This window comes from Polyodon spathula, chromosome 3 (genome assembly GCF_017654505.1).
Source record: "Polyodon spathula isolate WHYD16114869_AA chromosome 3, ASM1765450v1, whole genome shotgun sequence".
Lineage (NCBI taxonomy): Eukaryota > Metazoa > Chordata > Actinopteri > Acipenseriformes > Polyodontidae > Polyodon > Polyodon spathula.
The window spans coordinates 18,535,280-18,557,856 of record NC_054536.1 but is presented as its reverse complement, the minus strand read 5'-3'; positions in this window follow the sequence as shown (position 1 = coordinate 18,557,856).

Here is a 22,577-nt window from a genome sequence, read left to right as displayed (position 1 = left end):
GGTCTGCTTGCTCTTTGTTGGACTCTCTCCAAGGCCACTAGGTCCCTTTTGCGTTCTCACAAGTGCATTATACAACCTCATCCTGATACAAGCATGTTAAAGTGTGGCTGCCAATCACAGACCAGTTGATGAACATCTTCATTCATATATTCTGAGATATTGAGACTAAATAAAGGTTGGTTATGAATTTGATATTGAGTCTTACACAGAAGGTCAACGATCTATAACCCTTTATTAGAATTCAGCAAGGACATAGGGCTTGACATCCTCACAAAACTTGTAATATTATTTTATGGGTGTTAGATTCTGTATCAGATATGTGTCTTACTGTCTATAAAAAAAAGAGTTATATACATGAAAAAATACAGTTCTCCTTGTATAAAGATTGGGGTCTAACACAAATATTGAATCCATGATATATGGTTCCAAGTAGGCCTCGTCTCCACGGCGACAGGGGTTGTAAGTAGAGGATGACAGCAAGTCAGACTGACACCTTACTGAGTTCTAATGGCCTCCTACTGATGACAAATTCCTCCTCATCAAGGACAAACAGAGGCAGTGTGGAAAATGGATAATAGGTCACTAGTTCCCAGACAAGACTTTAAAGCCCCAGTCATATAAAACATTCAGTTGGGAGAGAATGAGGTGAGGGATTTCTTTTTTTAAAAAGCCTGTCCTTATTCCTCTCTCTCTCTCTCTCTCTCTCTCTCTCTCTCTCTCTCTCTCTCACTCACTCACTCACTCACTGCCTGCTCCCCGCCTGCTACCTGAAAATGGCTAAGGTGTCTAAAAGTGGAAGATTTTCTGTCATGTTGCCATCAACAGGAGCGTAGCTAATCTGAAGGCTGCCGTTTCGATGTATGAAGATGAAAAGCAGCGTGCCACAATGTTTCAGCCGCCCGCCAGATCAGGATGCTTTTTACTTCAAGGCACATTGGCTTTCACTATGGCCGGCCTGTCATCAAACTGACACTAAAAGTATAAAAATATTATGTTTGGAGTCGGAGAGGAGGAGGAAGGGGGGGGGGGGTCTGGCCTGTCACTCTCCTGGCAGTCAGAACGCTTTTCACCCAGACGTCCAGAAATCTACTGTCATTCACTTATCACTCCGGACAACCAGGGACTGCTGCCTCTCTGTAAAGGTAAGCTAAGGACCCCCCTTTACTTTCTTCACAATTCAGAAATCGACCAGGCAGGGGTCAGAATTGTCGGTTAAGAACTCCAGCACCGCTTTCGAACTGGTCTGCTGTAGCTTTGCAGGTTCTCAACCGGTTGTGCTGGTTCAAAATTTGTCTTTCAGTGTCTTCAGTGGGATTTACTGTTGAGTGGTGCTGTGAATAAGGATGCCACATTTTATATTATGTGTGTGGGTGTTCCTAAGCGTATTTACTTTTCATGTTTCAGTGGCCAGCTTGCAGTAGTGAGAGGTCATAATAGTGTCCTCACCAAGCTTTGAGTTCCCCTCAGCACCGAAAAAATTAAAATAAATGACTAAATTAAATCTATCATCAAAAGTAAATGGTTAATTGACTGTGTTTATATTGACCCTCAGTCATTAGACCCATCGTGCATCCTCTCTATACCGTATATCATTTTTGTAAACATGTAAATGACCTTGTGTAAACAGCAATCAAAAACTGACAAATATTATTAAAAAGGAAGCAAGCCAAAAATTGTATTTCACATTTAGTTTTAAGCAGTTCACACTGTTAAACAACATTTAAGAAGATTTTTTTGTTTGTTTTTTTTAAATAATCAGCTTCTTAGCAAATTTCAATGCAACCTAAAGCACTCAACAACTGCTCCTTTCATTAATACTTCATCACTGTAGAACAACACCGATCATCATCCGACATTTTTTTTTTTTTTTACTCTGCACAACTTAAAGTTAAACTCTAAAAACTTCAGAAACAACATGAGCTAATTTAAATATGCTGCAACTTTTTCTTTCTCATTTATCTCCCTTATTAAAAAAGTAGTATACTGCAACTATGCCCAGGTCAAAATATTACGGTTTTATGCAATACTATTTCACCTTCAGCATAACAACATTTTTATGAAGGTTGTCTCATATTGCCCAGCAATTATTATTTTTTTAATTCCCACGGATCCCTGGCTTCGAACCTGAGATCTCCAGGTTATAGGGTGCATCCTGCACGCCACGCAGATCCCAGTGTTTTTTTTAAAGCCATAGTCAAGTTGAATAACGTGATATAGACAATTTAATGTTCATGTGACAGGAAATGACGCACAGTGACGGTTGGGCTTCTTTTGGGCTCCTTTTTCAAGTCCAGTTGGCTTTTTTTTCTCACAGAGATCTGGCAACCCTGGTGTCCTCGTCTCTCACTCCGGGACGTTAGCTTCAAGATTTTTTATGGCTCCAATACGACCAAGTAGTATCTTAAACACTTACTGCACACTTTATTTATGGAGGTTAATAAAATCTGCTCATTGCTCCGGTGCTCGTGCAGATGGCTGTAAAGTTTAACTCACAGACCAAGTCACCCGATTTGCTTTAATAATATGCCCTGTTGGGTATGTTCCTGTTCACTTTTTTACTGTTGTACTTGTTTCTTTCCTTAGGCATGGTTTATATGGGACTTAAAACAACTAACTGTTCTTTACTCTTGTTATAATAATAAAAGTAGAGGGGTGACAATACAATGAGCAAAAATTCTCCCTTCGCAGTCGCAAACATTATTACAGATAATGATGGTCGCTATGTACTGATAGAAGGTAAACTATATAATGAACCTATTGCATTGTTGAATGTCTGTGCACCAAATAATGACCCAGTACCCTTTTTCACTCAAATCGCCAAACTACTTGCCAGTTATGTAAGGGTTCCAATACTAATGGGAGGGGATTTCAATGCTGTTTCTAACCCTAACTTAGACAGGTCAAATAGACCTTCTCCCTCAGATATAAAGATTCAAATTCTCTAACTGACATGTGCAAAGGACTGGATTATCTGATGTTTGGAGATAATTCATCCTAAAGAAAGATAACACGTTCTATTCGAGACCCCGCAAATGTTACTCAAGGATTGATGCTTTCTGGGTTACACAAGATATTTTTATCAAATGTTTGAGAATCAAAAATTCTGAAAATGATTTATTCAGATCACTTCCCAAGTACTATTTCCTTCACCCATTCAAACTGTAACATTAAAAATTCCCGCTGGAGAATAAATAACTCAGTTCTATTAAATCCAGAATTTGTGGAACATATTGCAACGGAAACAAAACATTTCTTTGATATAAATACTAAATCTGTCGACTCATTTGTAACTGTATGGAATGCATATAAAGTTACACACGGAGGACGGTTTATAAGCTATTCAATTTACCAAAAGAAAGCAAGAAATCACAAAATTCACAAACCTACTGAAACCTTGACACATCTTGAAATAAAGCATACAGCAAACCCCAGTGATGAAAAGATTTATACCGAATTATTAAAAATACAAATGGAACTTAGTGATTTATTAAATAAAAAGCTAGAATTGCCTTGTTTCGCTTGAAAAGTTAATATTTTGAACTAGGTGATTTTGAAGGCAGGTAGATTATTAGCCTACAATAGACTTCAAAGGGCAACAAAATCCCAAATTATACAAGCTGTATCAACCCATGATTAAAGGCTTCTAGAAAGACCCCACAATATTAATGAAAGGTTTAAAGAAAATTAACCTCCATAAAATATCATAAAATGATAGAGAATCATTGGAATCCAAAATTTCTTATATGGAGGTTGTTAGGGCAATCCACACACAGGCAGTAGTAAGGCACCTGGGGAGGAGGGACTCACAGCTAGTTTTTATAAAGCTTTTACCGAACCATTGCAGACACATTATTAAAGGTATATACTGAGGCACAAGACAAGGGGGCTCTCCCTATTATTGCAATAATAACCCTATCACTAAAGCAAACTAAAGACCCTCTACACTGAAAGTTACAGGCCAATCTCATTGTTAAATCTTGACCTTAAAATATATGCTAAAATACTGGCACTTACTGCTACCAAAATTAATAAGCAGAGATCAAACTGGATTTACAAAACACAGACAAACAGCAGATGATATGAGAAGATTAATGCATGTTTTGTATTATGCTGGGGAGGTCCCCACTTCCTGCGGCTGCGGTTTCTCTAGATGCGGAGAAGGCATTAGACCTCATTGAATGGGCATATCTTTTTAGAACATCAGAGGAGTTTGGGCTAGGCCCTAACTTTATCTACCTTACAACATTATTGTATAAATCACCAAAAGCCAGGACTTGAACTAATGGTCTGGTGTCGGATGCCTTCTATCTGCAGCAGGGAACCCGTCATGGGTGCCCGCTCTCTCTACTGCTCTTTGTATTATCCCTGGAACCACTGGCATGCTTATAGGCTCCCAAATCAGCTATTAAAATAAGTCTATGTGCAGGCAATATACTATTAACAGTACAAGAACCGCAAACTTCTTTAAAATATGCATTGGAATCAGTTGCCTATTTTTATTACAAAATTAATTGGCCGAAATCGGAGGCAATGCCATTATTTGTTCATTGCCACAAAAGCAGCCTAGTTTCACTACCTTTTAAATGGGCCCCTGAAGGAATGAAATACCTTGGTGTGACTCTAAAACCACAGATAGAGTAAATTGCCTCATACAATATGTCCAGTATGTTTAAGAAAATCTCAGAGGACTAAGACAGATTGAAGGACCTGTCTTTGACACTCTGGGGTATAATAGATACAATTAAAATGAATATTTTGTTATGAATAACCTTTCTTATGGGTGCCATCCCACTACCTCTCCATAAAAACTGGTTTAAAAAAAATCAATGTGTTATTCAGAACATTTCTGTGGAAAGGAATGGCTCCTAGAATTAGCAGGCTGAATTCAATGGACAGGGATAAAGGGGTCTGGGTCTCTCAGATATTTATAATTATTATATCTCATTCAATGCATGATATCTATGATAATGGGCTTATGAGACAAACCTTGATCAAACGTGGTGAGAGGTTATAGAACAGGAGGTCTTGGAGGTAAATAAATGTAACTTATCCTTAAATTATCTGTGGTTCACCCCCAAATATTGGAAATCTAAAAATAACCCAGTTATAAAATTCTCATGTGATATTGCCTGTCGCATACATACAGCTTTGAAATTTGAAGAGACACAGTCCCCCTATACTTCTCTATGGTGTAATGGAGGTATTGTATGCAATAGCAGACCATTAAAGAATGCTATCTGTGAGTTCAAAGGTATCTCTAAATTAAAACATCTCTTTGAAGATAAAACAATAATGTCATTTCAACAATTAAATCATAAATATAATATATCAAACAGAGACTTCTTCATATACTTATTGGCATGGTAACCAGGAAAGTGGTACATTTGTTCATATGGTATGGTCTTGTCCAAAACTGGTGAGATACTGGTCTATGGTAGTTGATTCTTTATCCAAAATTACTGGTGTAGAACAACTGGACCCAAAGATATGTCTTTTGAACTATTTTAGTGACAATTCATGGGACAAATCTCTGAAAAGATTAATATCCGTAGGATGTATGAACGTCTTACTGTACTTAATTGGAAAGACATTGGCAAAATCACTGGGGACTATTGTCTTCGCTCATATTTGGAGATGCTGATGCTGGAGAAAATGTCCAGTAATCTAGCGCAGTGGTTTTCAACGTGCGATACACGTACTTTTACTGGTATGCGACAGGCTTGCCACTGGCACACACCAACAGTTCTTTTATGATGATATGATTGCTCAAAACACAATGCTTCCTCAATCGCACCATTGTAATGTATCGATCTGAATGAATCACAGATTGAATCACAGCCAACCACTGAATCACAGAGAAATTATAAATTACTGTATGATGCTGGGCTCCAGACTGCAACTAAAATAGTTACAAATGCAGTAACAAAAACATTTGTTTTTAGGGGTTAGACTTAAAAATGCTGCATCTCTCTTTAAAAGCAAGAGTCAATATTTATGAATGAGACATTACGTCACTGTGTGTGTGTGTGCATATATATATATATATATATATATATATATATATATATATATTATGCTGCACAGGGGAAGGCAGCAGCAGGGCTGGTAGGTGACGTAATCACATACAAAGACATAAGCCCGATATACGGTCCTTGCAAAGGAGACGGCTCTTTTGTACGGCAGTATCGGCACTCTGCTTTAGTGCGAGAGGTCCCGGGGTCGTGCCCGCCCACCTCCCATTAGATTGCATAAAACTGCTTGTAAGGGCAGAGAGGTATATTAACACCAGCAGAATATGGAACCCAAGTTTCTTGCAAGAGTTGTGATGGTTACCAAACATGTGTGAGTACTGCTGTGTAAAAAAAGGTAGCTTTAAATGAACAGTTGCACTTAAGAAACATAGAACAAGAGCAGCAAGAAATACAAATACACTTAAGGTTTGTGCATTGCACACATGCCTTTAACAAAATGCCCTGGAAACTTAAAATAAAGAAAATAATTAATGAAGGGCTGTAATGCAGAAAAAAGTATGCAAAACACATAGAAATATTTGTAACTGTAATTAGGATGTGTACTATGTAATGCAGCTTACTTGATTGCAGTAAACAAAACAAAAAAACGCCATTTGCTAAATTTTGCTCAGATTGTGCTAATGAAACTGACAATATGCTTGCTATGATGGTGTATTTATTATTGTAAATACAGCAGAACAAACTCAGTGCAATTTAAACTTATTTTTACTGAAGAATAATCAGTATGTAAATCATAAGAGCTGTCTGTGTTACATGCTGTCAGATCAGGACTTCTCCATATTACTGTACAACTCCACACAATTAAAGGTGCAGTCACCAATTCCATACACAACACTTGCAAAATATTAAAAATATAAACATGCAGCGTTAATGAATAGATTAACCAGTCAGCAGAATGAGACAACAAACAAGCAAGCCAAAAATGTCCCAATTCTCTATAGGCACCTACAGGTTTTTATAGCCTATAGGCCAAAATTCTCTATAAAAACCTATGTGTTCAATACAATAGCCTATAGGTATTCTATAGAATTATATAGAAATTCCATAGAAGTATTCTATAGGTAACCTATAAGTTATTTTCAGACACAAACCTGGTTGTAATGGGGTAGGTCTTGGTTTTATACAGTTGACGATGAGATTGCACTTGAACCCTGTAGTAATAAGACTGGGGGTTTGACATCAGCTTTTTCAAAACGAATTGTTTCCACAAGTACATGTATACAAGAAAACAATGTCACTTCCGACACAAATAACAACGACCTGCAGATTTTAAGTTTTATCTGAGTAAGACAGAGATATTAGTGGAGGAGCGGAAGAACTGTACTTCAAAAAAGTGACTTGCATTTAGTAAGAAATTACCTCAGAGGAGTCGGTGTGCCACTAGATATACCTTGAATTCTGTTATGAAATAATGCCAAACTGTACATACAGGCCAGTGGTCCTCAAATTCGTGCCCGTGAAGCCAGGCCATTGTGCCCGCGGCTCCTGTTCTTAAATGATGGGTCGTGAACACATTTCTGGCAGGTCGTAGAGTGGTAAAATAAAGAAAGCTTTAAACACGTTTTCCAACAAAAGCACCACAGCAGTCTATTGACAGCGCTGCTCGCTGATGCTGTGCTTGCATCAACGCGACATTTTTTTCCCCCTAATGGCTTTTGCGATACGATCAACCAATTGAATAGCTGCATTGTCTCTGCGGTAGCCCAATGATAAGTTAGCTAGGTGGGACAAACAGTGTCTGTTTCAGGCGCAGGTACTGACTGTAAGTTTAACCAATAGAGAGTCAAATATCTGCCAAGTTTTACGCAGCTGTCCAATCATAAGCAAGCAGAGGCTGTTCACTGTATTTGCATGAAATTTGAAGGCGAGTGAGTAGCCAGTGGGAAAGTGAAAGATCTGACAGTTGTCCAATCATTCGTGAGCAGAGGTGGGGTGTAACTATGCCGGGTAAGCATTGAATTTCGCTGACTGTTATTGAGAAAAATAATACATTTCAGTATTTAAAAATTAATTTTCTCTCTGTATATATTTTTTATTTCACCAGACAAGGGAAACACCGTAGTATATTTAGTTACAAATCCACTTTCACTGAATAATTGTTCTGGAGATGAGCGAGTAGATGTGACAGAGTAGTGTTGGCAAATTTATCAAATTGAAACAATGCGAGACTCTATCTACACTTTTTATTTTTGTTTATTCATGGTTATCTGTGTAAACATGCTATTAAAAAATATTTGTATTGCGTATTTTATGAAGATTATTTAAATAATAAGCGCACCATGCACAATTACTACCTGAGACTTGGCCTTATTAGAGTGCCTTCTCGCGACACACACACACACACACACACACACACACACACATATCGCGAGAAGGCAGTGTGTAAGATAACATCCTATGCAATAGTCAGCGTACCCGCAAACAGCCAAGTAAGATCAATTTATGTCTGTGACAAAATTACTTTGAGGACCTCTGATATAGGCTTACTTTCATGGGGTTTTGTAGTGTCAGTTGGATGTACACTATTCCTTGCAGATTTTTTATAAAGGGCTGTAGTCAGTGGCGGTTTCTGTTACGCAGACACACTTGCATTCTGCAGATCAGCCTTGTTCTCTCCACTCACAATATAACAGCAACAGCCCCAGAGGCAGCAAGCAAATAGTGGCGATCATTGCCCCACTCCAGGGGATTACTGCGGGAAAATCAATGAGCCTCGCAACAGGGAGAATGGTTAGTTGAGTGTTGGCAACTTGGGGCTTCGTTCTCTGACAGCCTGACTTTATTTACTGTGCTGATTGCTCCTGACACATGGCTGATTCATTAACTACACAGGCCAGGTCATCACAGTGAGAGGCCCAGATAAATGCTGCCGCTGAAGGGTAAGAGAGAGAGAAAAGAGAAAGAGAGGAGAGAGGGACAATCATGGCAGCTGTAGAACACTGGCAAGATCATTCTGTACTCCAGTCTACAAAAAAAAAAAAAACCTTGTCATTAAACTACAAATAATCCTTGCTATTTCCATAATATAATATTAAACTCTAGGGTGTAACATTAATATGTAAGAAACTGCTTGAAGTTGACAAGCATTTAATCTAGTCTCGCCATTACACTTTGAAGCAATTCCTCAGGTTTCAAAAAAATGTTCAGCATGTTCATTTAGTGTTTCTTTTTGCAATGTATGATCTTTCGTGAACCAGCAAGTGAACCCAAATTGTTGCCAGCTCAATGTAACCTATGTCTCCCATTTGGCTGCAGTGGTCTGCAGCCCCCAGAGTTCTGTGAGAGTTAATAAAAACAACGCATGCCTATCCAAAGATAGTAGACACTGATGCTGTCAGGCTTCACCCAACTGGTTTCTTGTGAACTCCTAGACAAACATCTCTTACTTTCTTACATTTAAGAAAACATCCTTACAAAAAGGTTAATAGTTCACCTTATCTGTGTTTAAATAGCCACTGCTTAGAGGAGCAATCGATTTCGTAATCAAATATTGAACGTGTAATAATTAATAATATTGGCTGCATTGAGAACTCTTTGTTGTTCAAAAACATGAAGCAAAAAAAAAAAATGTGTGACTCTTCTTGAGAGACTTCAAATAGAACTGAAAGCAGGCATGACATGTAGTAATATAATAGAAATGAGCAGCTCCACACAGAGCACCTGGACGATTAACACTTGATCAATGATTGTTTAATTGAGGCTCGCAAAATAAAAACCATGCTGATCAATAATCTATTAAGTGTTGCATCCCTACCATTGCTGAGACTAGAGGGTTTTTGTTTTTGTTTTTTACATTTCACCGATTCCCTGTAAAAAAAACGTAGTTTGTACAGTGGAGAGTCAACTTTGAAGTACAGTTATACAATGAAAAGGTTTTCAAGATCAAAAACATGACAGCCTCTTTTGGGGACGAATAATGCGACGACGTTAGCATTAGAGGAACTCCTCGATCCGTTACCATGACCATGTGACCCTGCAAGATGGCGGTCAGGAATCCCTGAGCATCACAAAGTCATACTGACGACTGATAGGCTGCAGTTATGGATTCTGTCCCCTGTTGGTGATATGAAATGAAGTTAAAAGCTCAATATCCACAAATGCAGAGGAGCCTGGATCTTTTGCATAGTGGTTAAGATGTTTGTTTGCAGTGCACAGTGTCACCAGTTTGCGTCCAACTTCAACACCAAATATCAAAACCAAAGAAAGTGAATGCTGTAAGTGCATGTCTTTCTTTTTGTTAGAAGGTTTTTTTTTTTCTTGCAATGTCTCCCAAACCAAGACGTTTTACTGTGGAAGTGGATTACCTCGTGTGGGAGGCATTCGTGGAGTCACAGCTATCTGAGTTGTTTAAACGTCAGAGGGAATGTAGTGTAAAAAAAGTTGATATTTTGTGTACTTATTAAAGAAAGAAAGAAAGAAAGACTAATTGGGTCTCTAAACAGTAAAGATAAACCCATCTGTTGTGTAAAGGTGGGGTAATCTTGCCATCTCACCAACTTGACTTGAGATGGAGGAAAGACAGGCAGGCAGACAGGCACGTAGTATTGTGGTAATGAATACAGTTGAGCCAACCACCTAGACCAGGTTGCATCTGATTCAGCAGGCCTCACTTTGCTGTGTTCGATGACCCAGCCAGGGGTCAACAGCCATCTACAAAAGAGGTTAATGACAGGACACAGGCTGGCCGAGTAAAATTCTGCTAACTGGCTCCACGTGTTCCTCACAGCCACTTATTAACCTTTTGGAAAGGGGAAAAAAGATCTGAGGATAGTAAAATGACAATGGTAGCTATGTATAAATTTGCAAAGCATAACATAATTGCTTAATTTCACCCTATATTCGGTATGGTATTAGGTTTGAGTTCGGGTTTGTGCACATCCCAATTTGCTGTAAAGCAGAATTAATGGGTGATGTTGATTCTGGTGATCCATCAATCACAAAGACATTGTTTTTCAAGAAGAAAGTAGGCCAGGCAGGTTTTTATATATGTGTTTTATATACATTGGCGGTCAAAATGTATGTGTCACCAGCTTTGAATCAGAATGACTGAGGGTGGGACATTGATATCCCCTTTTATCCCTCTCAGATCTCTTCTTAAATATCATAGCATCATTGAGTTTCTAATCATCTCCTCTTTAAAAAAATTGCAATGGGTTTTAATGATCAAAATGTAAGACTAATTTGAATTCCCCAGACAGGCTGTGGAGAGGAGAGATGGAATAAGGGTGAGCAGGCAGGCTGGTGAGGGGTAAGAGGTGGTAGGGAGGCTGGGGAGGGAGAGTACTGGTAGGGGGTTGGAGAGACTGGTGAGGGGAGAGATGTTGAAGAGGAGAGAGAAATGGAAGGGGCAGGGAGGCAGGTTAGGTAGGGAGAGGAGTACTGGAGAGGGGGGAGAGAGCTGTCATGGAGGCTAGGGAGAGGGTTGGAGAGAGTTTAGGGATGGGTAATATTACCCACTTAAACAAATGGACTCTCCACACTCATTGTGTAGTTTATTTGCTCATCAAAAACATGCTGACATTTTTTAAATTACAGTATGTTTACCCTCTGTAGTAATGACAACATTACTGTTAAGGTCACATTCTCTTTGCCCATTCACTGACCATTAAAAATCCCTATTCGTCATTTCCACCAAAGAAAAAGCTCTTTTCAGAAATTCTGCTTTCAGGAGTATTTGAAGAAGCAGCCCTTAGGCTGAGAAGGGAGATTAGTTCAGTGCGCCTCGTTAATGATGAGCTAAGTGAAGCAGCCATTGAGAATGATAGAGAACACATATGATAGGCTATGAAACAGTGTGTAAGAAATGAAATATTCTTACAAAATGTAGATGGTATTCCCGTTAAGGATATCCCCTACCCTCACCCACACCCATAGTGTGTCCTTTAGGCAGATGGATTTATGCTTGGTTAATGCAGTCTGTATTAAATAAAGCTGCTCCTGCCCTACCCCCTCTGTCCTTTCTGCCGTTTAGATGCAATAAATCTGAGGGATTATCGAGCAGGCCACAGAGTTAGTGGTGTGTTGAAAATGCTTCAGTCTTCATCACTTACAGATAGCCTCATCGGATGGGAATCTATCAGAGAAAGTAATGGGCTTGCCCCGAGTGATGTATGTCTCCCTCATGGACCAATCCATTCTGCATGTCTGTGTGTCTGTGTGTGTGTGTGTGTGTGTGTGTGTGTGTGTGATGCAGTATGTCTTGTGTACGTATACAAAGGTGTGAATTAAAACACGCATGACTTTATCTGCAATCGCATGCATATGTGTGTGTGTGTGTGTGTGTGTGTGTGTGCGTGTGTGTAAGTAAGTGTTGTGTGTATGCCTATGTCTAGATCCGTGTCTTGGCAGTGTTTTCTAGTTTATATATACTGTAATAGATCGGCATCTCAGACGATTGAATTATATGGAGAGACAAGGACTGAACACAGGCCGCTACCTCACCATTCAGCTAAATAGCAAGCTGTGTCATCAAGAGGTAAGTACATGTCTTATGCTGGTGTTAGTATTATTAACCCATCAGCTTCTAGGAGTAGATTCATATATATTGTATCGATCGAGAAAATGCATTCATTTAAATGTGTACATATCTTAATGACATTTCTCAACCACGTTGAAGAAGAGGGGTCTCATTTCAGGGTGAATGATGTTTTATATAAGTCCCCAGTGACTGTTGATTGCAATGACACTCCCAGCACAAACAGGGGGAGGCAGGGGTGGTAAATTGTATTAAAATTTCACTTTGGAGCCATAAACAAGGATTTTGCCAGGGAAGGTGCCGGCCTAATTGCACGGCACTGATTTGTGTCTCAATTGCATCAGGGGGCTGGGCATGGAATGGGTTTGGATTCCCTTGTGGCATAGAGCCAGCAGCAGGCCTCCGCTGTAGGGTGGAGTGAAGCAATTAGAATGTAGCGGTCGGCCTTTTTGTAGCAGAAACAGATGACAATGTACATTAAATATATTGTGGAGTTCAGCACAGGACTCCTGCTTCATTTCGCTATCAGACTCTGGGGACGTACTGCAACTCCTGACTTGTCAGAAGGAGGTAACAATGCCGGTCCACTTCCCAGTAGTTGAGTGATCTAGAACTTTGTCAAGGTGGGTCTTATCAAGGATCCCAGTCATTCTGCCTCAACCACATGACTAGGTAGCCCATATTGTACCCTCACCACCTTCCTTTCTGTCCTGTCTATCTCTGCTTCATTTGTAAATGTGTCCTCTGGTCCTGGTTTATGTGCTGTGCTTCAAGTATTGGTTTGGATTAACTATGTCAACTAATTTTAAGATTTTAAAGACTTCAGTCATGTCCCCCCTTCTTTGAAGAGCTCTGAAAGGGTAGCTCAAAGACCTATTGTGTCGGTCCAATCGGCAACAGAGTCAGTTTCTTTAGGACAGTGGACAGCCAATCAGTGTCATCTGTACTATAAATCACGTATCAGAAATCAACCCGTTACTGTCAAGGCTTTGTTAAAATGCCAGTACTGTTATTATCCTGTATAAAGATGGCATCCTGTGCATAGAACATAGTTCCCAAAGAAACAGCACTTTGTATGTTTAATAGTAGTTCCTGAGTACAATCTTCATTGTTGTGATTTACAACAAGTTAATCCGTGCTGTGTAGAATGTCTCTTACTGTTATCGTACTGTCTTCTTGTGCAGTTTGGGTGAGAGTAGGAGACAAACACAACGCATTGACATGTTTTAGTGACTGGAACAAAACAGACATTCACTAAATATTCAGTTTTGGATTCCCAGTGATTCCTTATAAACAGCCCTCAGGTAACTGCACCTCGCTCGCAAGGTCTTGTGACCCACAGCAGCTCTAACCCTAGAAAGCTGCATAATTCTGCCAGTGTCGTCTGTTCTTATTTGGGATCTACCAAGGTCAATAGTTTGAAGCACCCAGAGAGACAAGCAAGAATACCCTTGTCCGAAATGATTTCTTCCCTGTTGTCACCTCAGATTTAGATAATTTATCTGGACAAACAGACTGGAATGAGATCTATGGACCCGACCCTTGACCCCATCTTCATTACCTTCAAACCTTTTTCTTTTTTCAAACAAAGAACATAGCTCCATACCGGAGGCTTGTTGAATGTTTACATTTTAAAGATAGCAAAACGTGACAAGGCCAAGTCTTGTAACCTTTTGTTGACAAATTCACTGTTAAACCTGAACTGTTAAACCTGAAACTGTTAAACCTAGAACTTTCATCCAGAAATCAAGACGCTTAATTGCAGGGCACCACCATCATATGGCCACGGGTAGCATGTCCAGCATTAGAAATGCAAAACCGAAGGAAAGAAAAACCTTTAAAATGTTAACACTAAAGCCACTGTTTACCAGGTTCTCATCACAATCAAGCACAGATTTTGGGGGATTCCCATGGTGGTTGACCTTGTCTTTACAATAACACTCTTACCTTCTCGCTAGGGTCAACTACCAGACAGCATTGCTCTCTAGTGCTGTACAATACAGTTATAAATCACAAACATTTTAGAGAAACATATCTGTTTTGTGCCAACTATATCTTGTTTTGTAAGACTACCAAATACATGTTATTTATGACCCAAGCTAGATTTGAACCTAGGTCCTATACAGTGCATTTGTCTCCCTTCTCGTGTGCATACAGAACTTTAGTGCTGTGCCACCTACTATTGGCACAAGCAGGCCAGTGATGTGTAAACATGAAGGATAGGAAGTGCCACATTCACTGAAGTAGTATTTCAGTAAATGTATGCATGCTTTCAAGCAAGCAGGGTTGCAGTTGTCACCATCAACTTCATTAAGACGATTTGTCATTCTGGCATGCAAATGATGTCAAGGTTAATTCACAGCCCCAGCATTACACAGGCATACATATGTAACATGAATCATTATGAGGGTACTGAACGAGAAGCCATTATTTTTTAGCACCGCTCCCAGTCTGAATTTTTAAAATGGAAAATGGCGATTGTCATCTTAAAGCACCCATAAAGACCGTTTTTATAATTTGATCAGAAGCATCATTTAATAGTTGTAGGCTGCATAAGTTATGGACTTGACATCTGTCTTGAAAAGAGGCAAGGAAATCAATTACATGACCTGAAACGCAGATAATCAGAACAAAAGAGGAAAGAAAAAAGGTAATTGAAAAATGACCCTTAGCATTTTATCAGGGTCTCTGGCATGACAAAGGAAAGGTATTGCTATGCTCAGGGTAGAGTCTATAATCTCTTTGGCTACCTAGTACCATCTACAGTCCTGTGAATGACAGCTATTGGTTTTCTGATTTTTGCCAGTTGGCAGCGAAAAACATGTTATGTCAGTTTGTGAAATAGTTTGTCAGTGTAGTAACACCTTTCATTTGCAAAACTCAATCTCAGATTATATAAACGTGACCCCAGTGGCGATGAGTAGGGGGGGTTTGCCTGGTCACTTGCTGCCCCAGATTTCTTCCAGGCAGTGGCTTAGCCACTGAGTTACAGAAAATGAAAAGATGTTTCGGTTTTTTTTTTGGTGCCCTCAATACGCTTCAATCGGTACTGCTTTCAATTAGTATACACATGAACCGCCTTTCACAACTGACCAATGGCATGCTTTCTGTCTGCCAAAGCGCGCATTTCAAATTTCTGTTTGTGATTTACTGTCTTTCGTCAGAGGTTCAACCTTCAACTCTTCTGATTGGACCATGCACACAGCTTTTACACTTTACAGTCCAAACAGACGTGCAACGTGACGTAACACTGAGTGAGAGACGTGAAGTATGGCCTGGCAGTGGTAGGGGAAAGGAAAACATAATTTAAAAATTTGCTATTTGTTTTGGTTGTCCTAATTTGTCTAAACGGCAGAAAACTGTTGATGAACCATCTATAGACAACCACCGGCAGTCCTGCACAAGTTAAATGGTAATTAAATGAGTCAGGATTTGTGAGATTAAATAAAATGGTTTGCTTTGCTTTGAACACAAAATGTTAGTTAACAAAAATGAACAGCCATAAGTATGAATGACATTTTTTATAGTTATTTTTATTTATTTTCATAATGTGAAATTGAAATCTGATGCACATGTTAAAAGTTCAAGTCCTTTGCTTTCTATGTCCTTTTTTGTTTTTAATTGGAAGTGTTCTAAACTGAATCTTTTTTTAACTATTTTGCACAACAGTGTATTTGGTTTGGAAAATAAAACATCAATAAACGAATAATAAATCAGGTTGCTAATTGAACCACTGTGATTACTCACCTTAAAACAGTTACCATTTCCATCCCCTCCCGAAAAGTAATCCTGGCTATTCCACTGATGCCATCGTTTATTATTTAAAAAAAAAAAAAAAAAAAGTTTATGTTTTTCGTACGTGGGTAGAGAATATGTAAGTGTGCAAGTTATTTCAAACTTTCAAACCTTAATAACATAACCATAGTGTCTAAGACCCTTCACCGGTATATTATTCAGTTAGTGAAAATATGTGCTAAAATGGAGTGAATTTGATGTGGCCCTGTTAAAATGGCAAAAAGACAGCTACGTCTGGAGTTTTTCTACAACAAAAAAGCTAAACCACTAACGCCAGAGACATCAACAGAACCCAAACCTGACTCTTGTGTAGTTCAGAATGTTATTAACAGCACGAGAGTGTGATGGAACTTCCATTTCAAATGCTCAGGTTAGTGCAAGTGCAGCTGTCGATAAGAGACCCTTGTCTGTAAAGTCTTGTTTGCAGCTCTCTTGATTGTGACAATCTGGCACAGAACTGTTTGTGATGAAAGATCTGGTAATGTTCGAAAGCTAGCTTAATGTTTACATAAAAATGGTTAAAATCAGGCATCCGGTTAGAGCATGGTTTTGTTTCGTTAGTTTTTATTTTTTTATTTTTTGGGGGCAGGGGAGGGGGATGGGGGCAGTTGTGCCCCACGCGTTTTTCAAGCCACGACAGACGTATCATGTGCTGCTGCATCTTCTTCTGAGCTGATTTTAATCAACTTGAATAACTAAATCACAAGCAGGGTAGCTACGGCAGTGATTTATTTTAATTTTACATAAAAAATATTTTGGGTTGCATTTTCTTATTTAGGTTCGGAAGAAGAAAAAAATTTAAACACAGTTTTGGATCATACGATAACCATTAAGATCTGTTGCACTGTCCCTATCCATCCTAACAGGTAAGAAATCTACCTCTTTTTTTCTCCAATGTTTGGGCCTTACAAGTTGTCACTAAACAGCACATCTTCCACCCAGACTGTGCTTACCCTTGATCAAGACTTTGGCCTGCTGTGAACCTTGGGGCCTGGAGGCGGATTTGAAATATGCTGGAGCTCCAAACACTGTTGGCCTCGTTCTTAATGCCCTCTTGAAAATGGGAACTTCACGCTTATCATCTCCCTAACGATGCCTCTTTTCCATAATAATTGCATTTTAAACTTGTGTGTCCCCGAGTACTGCATTTGCTTTTTACCCCTATTGAACTAAGCCAGCTTCGAGCAGGGGTTTCTCCATGCTTCTCTAGGGAAACAGGCAGATTGCAGGAACACTCTGCATGCGTTTCGATGGGTTCCTTTTACAGCTATTTCACTGAGAGGGTGAACAGCTGGGGTAATCACTGCCAGCAGTTGTGACCTATTTGTGACTCTTATTGTGCATGTAATGATTATTCATTTGTATTTCTTACAAAGGTTTGTGTGATATTCATCATTAAAGCGTGCATTTCTTTTTCATGCTTCCATGTGAAAAATCATTTCTGCTGTAGTATAGAGACAGCACAGCACTCAGTCCCAAGGAGTACTGATGTTTGACTGTACTTTGACTGTACTGGGACTACAGTAAAGATGCACTATGTTGACTACATAACACATTCAATCTGTATTATAGTATTGCAATCAGAAACTGGTAAATACTACAATAAACTCAAGTAGGCAACCGTTTTGACAAAATGTCAAATAGATGAGGACTTTGAAAGACGAGGACTTTCCGAAGTCTGACGGCAAACAAACAATAAACAATAATGATGTAAAGTGATACAACTTTATTTATAATCCTCAGGCTTGACCCGTAACCAATAGTCCCATGCTTTACACCCCCACACGTAACACAAAACACATACACAGGTCCTTTAGTGAGTGAGTTAGTGCTTGATGTGCAAAGACAGTTCTGCGTGAAACAAAGGTGCTGGTGCCTGGTTTGGTGCTGGCCTTTGGCTACAGTTCCGGATTGTGTTAGTAGTCTAAACAACAAACAAACAGTTTTTAGCAAGACGGTACAAAACAAACACAACACTCATGTTTTTCACCTTTCTCCTTTTAGGTTTTCTCTAACCATTTACAAAGGAACAGATCACTTAACTAAGTCCCCTTTTTATACCCTCCCTCATGACCCCTTAGTTAATGAGTGCATCTGCTCTTCCAATCCGCAGATGCCACACCGTTTCCTGTCCGGGTCACTGAGTTTGTGTACCGTAGCTCCACCCCCTTTCTATATGGCCAACTTCCACCTAACCCTGGGAAGAAAATGTCATGCCATTTAGTCCAGGGTACTTGTTCCCTTTACACAGCGCCCTCGCAGGTCTGGAGGGAGATCTAACACCAAGAATCATTCGATCTCTGTCACACTAATGAATCAGTTGTTGGTAATAAAAAATAAAAGTTGTTTAAGTGGGTGTATTTTAATGTTAGAGTGTAGGTACTTATCTATATCTATAGATAGATAGATGGATGGATATATTCTCTAAATGGATAGTGAAAACATAGAAAGAATGAGTAAGCTTTGTACAGGCTAGCGAGTTGTGGTAAGCCATATTAATATATAGATATGGCAAATGCATAATATAATCATAATAAAAGTATGGTGAAACTGCAAAAATACCATGGTAAACTTTTATAAGAGTAGATATTGTATATAGAAAGAAAAAGAAAAACATGTGAACATGTGAACATTTAGATTTGGCTGGGAACAAAGGTAGATCGGTAGATAGATTGATTACACTGCAGGCAGAGTAATACAGTATCCAGTGTTGTGTTTTATATTACTTTGGCTGTTTCCCATGGTACTGTGTTTACCTTTTTACCCACAATAAAGTCCAGACTGGACCTAAACATACTTTTCATTCACCATCACACATGCACACACAACTCTAACCATGAGACTGGGGTCAGGGAGCCAGTGCCTTCCCAAATACATCACATGCCCAGCGGCACCCAAAAGTACAGGCATAGTGCAATGGCTTAGCATCTCAGCCCATTGAACTGAACAGAGAGGAAGGGGCTGGAGGTGAACTGGTAACCTCACGTTTCAAAGACAAATGTTTTACTATTCAAGAGGTAAATAAGTGTCTTATGGTGATGCCAGTGTTATTAACTCTCCAGAAACACAAGTGTCCATCCACTAACCCAGGATCAGGGAACCACTGCAACGGCTCTGCACCCCTTGGGACCCAGAACCACTTCAGAGAACCACCCCAAACTCCTGCCACATTGCAGTAGGTGACGTAAAAGCCATCCCATAAAAATCTCTTATACTGCGCTTTATCTTTTGTGTGATGGTTTTGTCATCACTATCAAACCAAGCAGCTGGATCGCTAAAACTCCCAAATTCTCAACTCACTTTAAATCAGAATACATAACTTAGAACTGACGGTATTTATAATACAAAGTAAACGTTATGAAAATGGATACTACTCTCCTTTCGTTTGATTTTGACTATGATGTGCTAATCAGTGAGTTGAACGTGGAAAGGAGTGAACCAACAATTCAGCCTTGTAATGAATCTCCTCCTAGTGACTGATCAGTTAATAATACTGACATCAGTGTAAGACCCATACTTACCTCGCGACTGCGGAGTTTGCTCTTTGGTTGAATGATAAGACGTTCGTCTTTGAACTGTAGGATTTGAGGTTTCTCGTCCAGTCCTTGCCTTTCCATTCAATTCAATGGGCTGAGATGCCAATTCATTACGGTCTGTAAATGATTCCTATCTACTGTTAATCCCTGCTGTGTCTGCTGTCTGGTTACTGCAGCCCTCTTTGAAAAACATTCTTACTGGGAAACACAAGCTGAGGAATACTACGAAGTAGCATGCAATAGTCCTTATAATAATAATAATAATAATAATAATAAAATAATAATAATAATAATAACAATAATAATAAACTTTATTAAAAACAGAATTGAAATAGCAATAGCATGTAATTGGGTGTTGTATCAGTTTTATGCCATTCCTGAGGAATGACTGTATATAAAACTGTCTGTTATGAGGTCATTTCTCATCATTCCTGCCACAAAACTGATACAACACAACAATCCAGACACTAACTTCTATATATCACAGGTCCAGTGGCACCCAAAAGTATAGGCACAGCTTTCAACAAACATTACACGACTGACCTCAGGAGATCAGCAAAGAAACAAGGTGCTTACAATTTAAAAAGATCATAGAAATTGCTGCTCTGGGCCCTATGCAATTGCATGGGCTGCATGTGCCTGAAACCGCTACTGATGGTGGGGATGTGGAATGGGTTACCTTGCCATGCTGGTGATTCTGAATCACTGGGACCCTATAAGACCTGACTTTACAAGTTTTGAGATCAACCTACTAGGAGCCGGATGAGCACACATAGGCTAAATGTCTTATGCTTTTATTTTCAAATTACTGCATTGGAGAAAACAACAATAAGCCAAAAACATACTCATCACACGTAAAAGCATCTAAAAAAAGATTTGTATTACTGCACCGCAAATGCTGTACCTTTAAGTAAGTGGCGAACTAAACGTGATCCTCATTCTGGCTGTGTTTTAGACATTACACCATTCCTGCAGCTGCGAACTGGAATTAAGAGAGAGGAAGGGAAACAGGACCCTTTCCTTGCAGTTGAGGATGGGCCATGAAACATGGCCAGGATAGAGCAATTTATTCTGCGCTTTTTCATCTAAGTAGACGTCAGTATTGACTAACTATCAAAATGCATATGTGTGCTGCTTTCCATTTCTCCCTGTCTCAGCACTCTGCTTGTGAGTTCCCATTATATCGGATAATTTCATTTGAAAAGGTAATTGTCATTTAGATAAACGACTCCATGCACCCTAAGGGAGGGGGGGGGGGGGGTTTTGGGGGGGGGGGGGGGGGGGGGGGGGGGCGCTGAAATTTTTTCCCTACCTAGTTCAATGACACACTAGTTTTTTAAATGGTAAACTGGATAATATTTACAAAAAAATACTACAGCTTTAAAATTGTGCGTGATAAAGCATTGTGAAAAAAAAAGTAACACATTATTTAAAACGCCTCTAACTACAATGTAATTACACTGCGACTAATGTGTTATTACAAAACACTTGAGCATCTACCAACATTTTCATTTTGTAATCAAGCACCGTGTTGCATTGAACTACGCAACCATTTGTGCAAATACTTTGGTACCAGAGCAGCATTGCAGTGTTGTTACAGACACTTAGTGTAAAATACTAGTCCTCGAAGACAACTGGTGAGCCATCTTGAAATATAAATGTATAGCATATGGGGTTCAGTGCAAACTGTTAAAAACTGGGTTATTACTATGTAATTCCGATTTCGTTAGAGTCTGTTAATATATTATTATTTTAAATGACTGTGAAAATGATGGTGAACCTGTAGAAGGGTACAGTCTTTGACGCAGGCCTCTCATTTCAGGCAGAGAGTACATTGCTCCCTTCACTTTACTGCTTAAGGGGTCATTCACTAACTCACTGTTTCATTTAAGTCAGATATAACAATATCTGACACAAAATCTAAAACAAAAGCACCATATTCTTACAGTCAATAGAGTTCCCCACAAACATCACCACTATAAAAGGCAAAAAAATGTAGAGAGAGAGAAGCCACGTTCTGAAGCATTTGAGAGTGCAGACTCAGCACTAATCTGGAAGACTTGATAGCTGCTCCCAGCCTGGCCCCCAGACAGGGCTCTGTCCTGGGAATACCCTCTCAGAGCAGCCACCCGGACTGGGAATACTGTTAAACAAATCTTATTCGGCCCGAGCTGCTTGCAGGCTGGCTGCAGGCTAAGTGAGGTTAATAACTGAACAAGCCACCAAGGTATTGAGTGTGAAATCAGTGCCCTGATCCTGCAATGATAAACGAGCTCCGACAGAGTATCTGATTCCTCTCTCACTCACTCTCTGTTTCCCTCCCTCTCTCTCTCTCCCTCCCTCTCTGCCTCTCCCTCTCTCCCTCTTATTACCTATCTCTCCCTCCCTCTCTCTCTCCCTTCCTCTTTCCCTTTCTACCGGACATTTATACAAGTGTGATAGCAAAGTAATGTTTTTTGATGGGGTTTTTTCTGGGGTTTTTTTTGCGTATCCATGAACAATTTTTTGTTTTACAAATGCAGATCTGATAGCCGTGCTGCAGATAAGAACTGATAGTTTATTTGCTTTTTTCACTACAGCTGGATGCTGTTCTAGAAAAGTCTAATGTGCAGAGAGGGGTAGTGTTTGCACAGGAAAGAGCTGACTTAGGAAAAAATAAATATAGTAAAAATAATGACAAAACAATTTAAAAAAATGAACACATTGAGACTGACGGCACTGAGAAAGATAGTTTGTGAT